The following is a 7,048-nucleotide window of genomic DNA, read 5'->3' as shown; positions in this document are numbered from 1 at the left end:
GGAAGCTCATTCCCTGGGAGAGGTGGTCCAGGGATATCCACCAACGGAGTGAATCTCTGGTCTTCTGATCTACTTGAATCACTGGAGACAAGTCTGTATAGTCCCCATTCCACTGTTTCAGCATGCACAGTTGTAATGGTCTTAGATGAATTCGTGCAAAAGGAACTATGTCCATTGCTGCAACCATCAACCCTACTACTTCCATGCACTGAGCTATGGAAGGACGTGGAACAGAATGAAGAACTTGACAAGCGCTTAGAAGTTTTGACTTTCTGACATCTGTCAGAAAAATCCTCATTTCTAAGGAATCTATTATTGTTCCCAAGAAGGGAACTTTTGTTGACGGAGACAGAGAACTTTTTTCTATGTTCACCTTCCATCCGTGAGATCTGAGAAAGGCCAGAATGATGTCTGTATGAGCCTTTGCTTTTGAAAGGGACGACGCTTGTATTAGAATGTCGTCCAAGTATGGTACTACTGCAATGCCCCTCGGTCTTAGAACCGCTAGAAGGGACCCGAGTACCTTTGTGAAAATCCTTGGAGCAGTGGCTAATCCGAATGGGAGGGCCACAAACTGGTAATGTTTGTCCAGAAAGGCGAACCTTAGGAACTGATGATGTTCTTTGTGGATAGGAATATGTAGGTACGCATCCTTTAGATCCACGGTAGTCATAAATTGACCTTCCTGGATAGTGGGTAGAATCATTCGAATGGTTTCCATTTTGAACGATGGTACCCTGAGAAATTTGTTTAGGATCTTTAAATCAAGAATTGGTCTGAAGGTTCCCTCTTTTTTGGGAACTACGAACAGATTTGATTAAAATCCCATTCCTTGTTCTATCATTGGAACTGGGTGTATCACTCCCATCTTTAACAGGTCTTCTACACAATGTAAGAACGCCTGTCTCTTTATTTGGTTTGAGGATAAGTGAGACATGTGGAACCTTCCCCTTGGGGGTAGTTCCTTGAATTCCAGAAGATAACCCTGAGAAACTATTTCTAGCGTCCAGGGATCCTGAACATCTCTTGCCCAAGCCTGAGCAAAGAGAGAGAGTCTGCCCCCCACTAGATCCGGTCCCGGATAGGGGGCTACTCCTTCATGCTGTTTTGTTAGCGGTAGCAGGCTTCTTGGTCTGCTTACCCTTGTTCCAGCCTTGCATCGGTTTCCAGGCTGGTTTGGACTGTGAGGCATTACCCTCTTGCTTAGAGGATGCAGAATTAGAGGCCGGTCCGTTCCTGAAATTACGAAAGGAACGAAAATTAGACTTATTCTTGGCCTTGAAAGGCCTATCTTGTGGGAGGGCGTGGCCCTTTCCCCCAGTGATGTCTGAGATAATCTCTTTCAATTCTGGTCCAAAGAGAGTTTTACCCTTGAAGGGGATGTTAAGCAATTTTGTCTTGGATGATACATCCGCTGACCAAGACTTTAGCCAAAGCGCTCTGCGCGCCACAATTGCAAACCCTGAATTTTTCGCCGCTAATCTAGCTAATTGCAAAGCGGCATCTAAAATAAAAGAGTTAGCCAACTTAAGTGCGTGAACTCTGTCCATAACCTCCTCATATGGAGTCTCTCTACTGAGCGACTTTTCTAGTTCCTCGAACCAGAACCACGCTGCTGTAGTGACAGGAACAATGCACGAAATGGGTTGTAGTACAAAAATCTTTTTAAGCAAACCTTCCAATTTTTTATCCATAGGATCTTTGAAAGCACAACTATCCTCGATAGGAATAGTAGTGCGCTTATTTAGAGTGGAAACTGCTCCCTCGACCTTAGGGACTGTCTGCCATAAGTCCTTTCTGGGGTCGACCATAGGAAATAATTTCTTAAATATAGGAGGGGGAACAAAAGGTATGCCGGGCTTCTCCCACTCCTTATTCACTATGTCCGACACCCGCTTGGGTATAGGAAAAACGTCGGGGTGCACCGGAACCTCTAGGAACTTGTCCATCTTGCATAATTTTTCTGGAATGACCAAGTTGTCACAATCATCCAGAGTAGATAACACCTCCTTAAGCAGTGCGCGGAGATGTTCTAATTTAAATTTAAATGTCACAACATCAGGTTCAGCCTGTTGAGAAATTTTTCCTGAATCTGAAATTTCCCTATCTGACAAAACCTCCCTCATGGCCCCTTCAGATTGGTGTGAGGGTATGACAGAACAATTATCATCAGCGCCCTCCTGCTCTTCAGTGTTTAAAACAGAGCAATCGCGCTTTCTCTGATATGCAGGCATTTTGGATAAAATATTTGCTATGGAGTTATCCATTACAGCCGTCAATTGTTGCATGGTAATAAGCATTGGCGCGCTAGAAGTACTAGGGGCCTCCTGCGTGGGCAAAACTGGTGTAGACACAGAAGGAGATGATATAGAACCATGTCTACTCCCTTCATCTGAGGAATCATCTTGGGCAATTTCATTATCTGTGGCAGTACTGTCCTTACTTTGTTTAGACGCTATGGCACAATTATCACACAATTTTGAAGGGGGAGACACATTGGCTTTCATACATATAGAACATAGCTAATCTGAAGGCACAGACATGTTAAACAGGCTTAAACTTGTCAATAAAGCACAAAAAACGTTTTAAAACAAAACCGTTACTGTCTCTTTAAATTTTAAACAGAGCACACTTTATTACTGAATATGTGAAAAAATATGAAGGAATTGTTCAAAATTTACCAAAATTTCACCACAGTGTCTTAAAGCATTAAAAGTATTGCACACCAATTTTCAGAGCTTTAACCCTTAAAATAACGAAACCGGAGCCGGTTACAGATTTAACCCCTATACAGTCCCAGCTACAGCCTTTGCTGTGACTTTACCAAGCCCAGAGGGGAATACCAAATGACGCCTTCTAGGAACTTTTCCAACTACTGTCAGGTCCTCACACATGCATCTGCATGTCTTGCTCTCAAAAACAACTGCTCAGTAATGGCGCGAAAATGAGGCTCAGCCTACAACTGGGAAGGCCCTTCCTGACTGGAAAAGGTGTCTAACATAGTGCCTGACATTAAAAAACGTTCCCCAAGTTTATAAGTGTGAATTATCAGCATAAACATGTATAAAATGTCCAAATAAAGCAATCGATTTAGCCCATAAAAGTGTCTACCAGTTTTATAGCCCATATTAAGCCCTTTATTCTGTTTGAGACTAAGAAAATGGCTTACCGGTCCCCATGAGGGGAAATGACAGCCTTCCAGCATTACACACTCTTGTTAGAAATATGGCTAGTCATACCTTAAGCAGAAAAGTCTGCTAACTGTTTCCCCCAACTGAAGTTACTTCATCTCAACAGTCCTATGTGGAAACAGCAATCGATTTTAGTTACTGTCTGCTAAAATCATCTTCCTCTCACAAAAAGAAATCTTCATCTTTTTCTGTTTCAGAGTAAATAGTACATACCAGCACTATTTTAAAATAACAAACTCTTGATAGTAGAATAAAAAAACTACAACTAAACACCACATACTCTTAACCATCTCCGTGGAGATGTTGCCTGTGCAACGGCAAAGAGAATGACTGGGGTGGGCGGAGCCTAGGAGGGACTATATGGCCAGCTTTGCTGGGACTCTTTGCCATTTCCTGTTGGGGAAGAGATATTCCCACAAGTAAGGATGACGCCGTGGACCGGACAACCAAAGTTGGAGAAAAGACCATTTACACAAACAGGAGCAAGCTGGAGAAGGTAGCTGACGGTATTCAAATAAAACTTTGGGGCTTGGGTAGGAGTCAGAAAATCAGAGCAATGTTATTTAAAAAAAAGCAAAACTATACATTTTAAAAACAAACAAACTTTATGGGTGTATAATGGCCCTTTAAAGTAACACAGAAACTTTCAAAGCATAATCAGAATGTGTAAAATCACTGCAAGATCAAAATGTAAATGTATTAAAATATAAATGAGAAAGTGCAAAGGTTAAATGCAATAATACTGAAAGGACCCAATCTGAAATGTATAGTAATATAAAATACAATGCACAAAGTAGCACAAAGTGTAAGTGCAACAAAACACTCATATATTGTGGTCCTATATTGCACTGGGCTTGTCTCTGCTTCACATACCTAAATGAGAGAGATCTCTCTGTGCTGGAGAGCTATGCCCTTTTTTTTAAATTCTGTGAGTTCAGCCCCTGTGATGTCTGTACTATAATGTGAATATCAGGGCCTCAGATAAAGCATACCATTTTAAAAAAAATTTTTCCAATCTACTTCTATTATCAAATTTGCTTAGTTCCCATGATATTCTGTATTGAAAAAGATACCTAGGTAGGCATCTGGCGCACTATATGGCAGGAAATAGTGCTGCCATCTAGTGCTCTTGCAAAAAGAATAACATTCTTGTAGAACTGCTGCTAAAGAAATGGGCAGGCTCCTAAGCATACGTCCCTACTTCTTAACAAAAGATTCCAAGAAAACAAATAAAATTGATAATAGTAGTAAATTAGAAATAACATGCTCTATCTGAATCATTAAAGAAAAAAAAATTGGGTTTCATATACCTTTAATAAAAAGATTTTTTTTCTTCTGGGTTGATTGACCCTTTCAGCCAATGAATAGTAGAATCCTGTGATTCAGTTGTACATGAAAATGCACTCTCTGTTTCACATTAAATTTAGCCAGCTTTTTCTTAGCTGCCAATACCTAAGATGACGGCAAATAAATAGGGGGGGGGTTAGAGAGCTGTTTGGGGGAGCTCGGGGAGGTTGGGTGGTAAGGGGGGATCCTATACTGCAGAAAGTATATAATAAAAAAAAAAAAAAAAAAAAAAAAACCTTTTATTTCAGTACTGGCAGAAAGCTGTTTGTAAATAATTTATTTCAGTGAGAAACCTAAAATTAGTAAAAAAGTTAAAGTTTTTTTTTTTATTTGATGGTGGCATTAAATATACAAAAATGGGCCTAGATCAATACTTTGGGTTGTCTACTAAAAATATATATATATACACGTGAACAGTTTTTCAGGGATCCCTGACAGATATCAGTGTTACAATGTAACTATTGCTAATTTTGAAAAAAGAAAAAAAAAACTATTGTTTGGAAATAGCAAAGTGCTACTTGTACTTTTTGTCCTATAACTTGCAAAAAAGCAAAGAACTTGTAAACATTGGGTATTTCTAAACTCAGGACAAAATTTAGAAACTATTTAGCATTGGTGTTTTTGGTGGTTGTAGATGTGTAACAGATTTTGGGGGTCAAAGATAGACAAAGTCTGTTTTTTTAATTTTTTCATCATATTTTATAAAAAAAATTAGAGCAAATTATATGATATGATGAAAATAATGGTATCTTTAGAAAGTCCATTTAATGGCGAGAAAACCACTATATAATATGTGTGGGTACAGTAAATAAATAAGGTCTGGTCACTAAGGGGTTAAAGAGGCCATGTTTAGTCACTGCTCATTCTGATATATGATACATTGTTTAGTACTATGTCACTTTAATGTGCTTAGGAACATTATTAATATTATGACATCTGCATTTCACTGCAATTTTTAGGGGCCTTTTGTTAAGGCTTTTCAGACCACCAGAGATGCAAAATAAATGTGTTTAATAGGAAAGAATATCATGACAGATAACAGATTCCATATTGATAATGTCAGTGTAATATTTACAGGTTATTTTCCCTTTAACATTAATATGAAATCCTGATGTGCACAATTAGCAGTTTCATATGATTTTGAGTAAATGTGACTTAATCATTTGAATATCTAAATACTTTATTGAGATCATTAATTAATATTATGAAGGTCTTACAAATTAAGAAGATTAACAATCTAGCTATACAATGCAACGAAAAATGTAGGTGATCCCTTCCTGATTTCCACTATTTTAAAATATTTATAATACTGAATGGTTTTAGATCTTCAAACAAAATATCATATAAGAAAAAAGAAAGAGTAAACAAACAAAACATTCAGTATTAGGTGATAATGTTACTCATTTAAGGAAAATAAAATCCAAACATGAATAGTCCCTGGGTGAAAAAGTAATTGCCCTTTAGTTACTAAAAGCAACTTTTAATTATCACTGAATTGAGTTCGAGCAGACACACATAGGCTTGATTGCTGCCAGCCCTGTTGAATCTATACATGACTTTTATAGATCCTTTCCATCAATATTAAATAGGCTACAAGGTCTCAACAAGAAGAACACTATGCTGCAGTCAATATAAATTCCAGAAGAGATGACAAAAAAATTGAGATGAATCACTCTGAAAAGGGTTGCTAAGCCATTTCTAAGGCTCTGTGACACCAGCAAACCACATTTCCTATATGCAGAAGTAAATGAATCTTCCAAGGGCACAAGGGCAACACAGTGACAAAACACCCAGAACAACTTCTAAAGAACTGCAGCTACTCCAGCCTCAGCTAAGGCCAGAATTCATGAACCCATAAAAAAAAAAGACTGGGCAAAAATCAAATTCATGGGAGAATTGCAAGGCACAACTCACTGCTAAGATAGATAGTAGTGTTCACCTCACGTTTGAAAGATAGATAATCCCTTTATTACCCAATTCCCAGTTTTATATAACCAACAAGGTTATATTCATATACTTTTACCTCTGTGATAAATCAGTGCTGATAAATAACTCCACGGGAGTGAGCGCAATGTTATCTTTATGGCACAACATGAACAAGGGTATCTAACTGTAAAAACTGTCAAAATGCACTGAGATAAGAGGTGGCTTTCAAGGGCTTAGAAATCAGTTTATGAGCCTTCCTAGGTTTAACTTTCAACAAAGAATACAAAAGAACAAAGCAAATTTGATAATAAAAGTAAAATTCTGTCCAGTACAAGACGTGTGAGTAGCAGGTCACGAGACTGGCAGTTTTCTTACTAGGATGCTGCAATGCTTGAGGCTTTTGCGCAGCACTTTAACTATGTGTTTAACCAATTTGCAGGGGTTAAATTCATAGCTGTATCAGTAATACAAAATATCCATGTTCTAAAAAGTTAAAGAGGGCCATTTTGAATTCTGACTCCTCTTTTAATGTAATGAATGGAAAAGCCAAACCAAAAACTGGGTTTTATAATGGTATTTAAACT

The sequence above is a fragment of the Bombina bombina genome, chromosome 5 (assembly GCF_027579735.1).
Source record: "Bombina bombina isolate aBomBom1 chromosome 5, aBomBom1.pri, whole genome shotgun sequence".
In the NCBI taxonomy this organism is placed as follows: domain Eukaryota; kingdom Metazoa; phylum Chordata; class Amphibia; order Anura; family Bombinatoridae; genus Bombina; species Bombina bombina.
The sequence above is the reverse complement of the archived record's forward strand: the minus strand, read 5'-3'. Positions refer to the sequence as shown.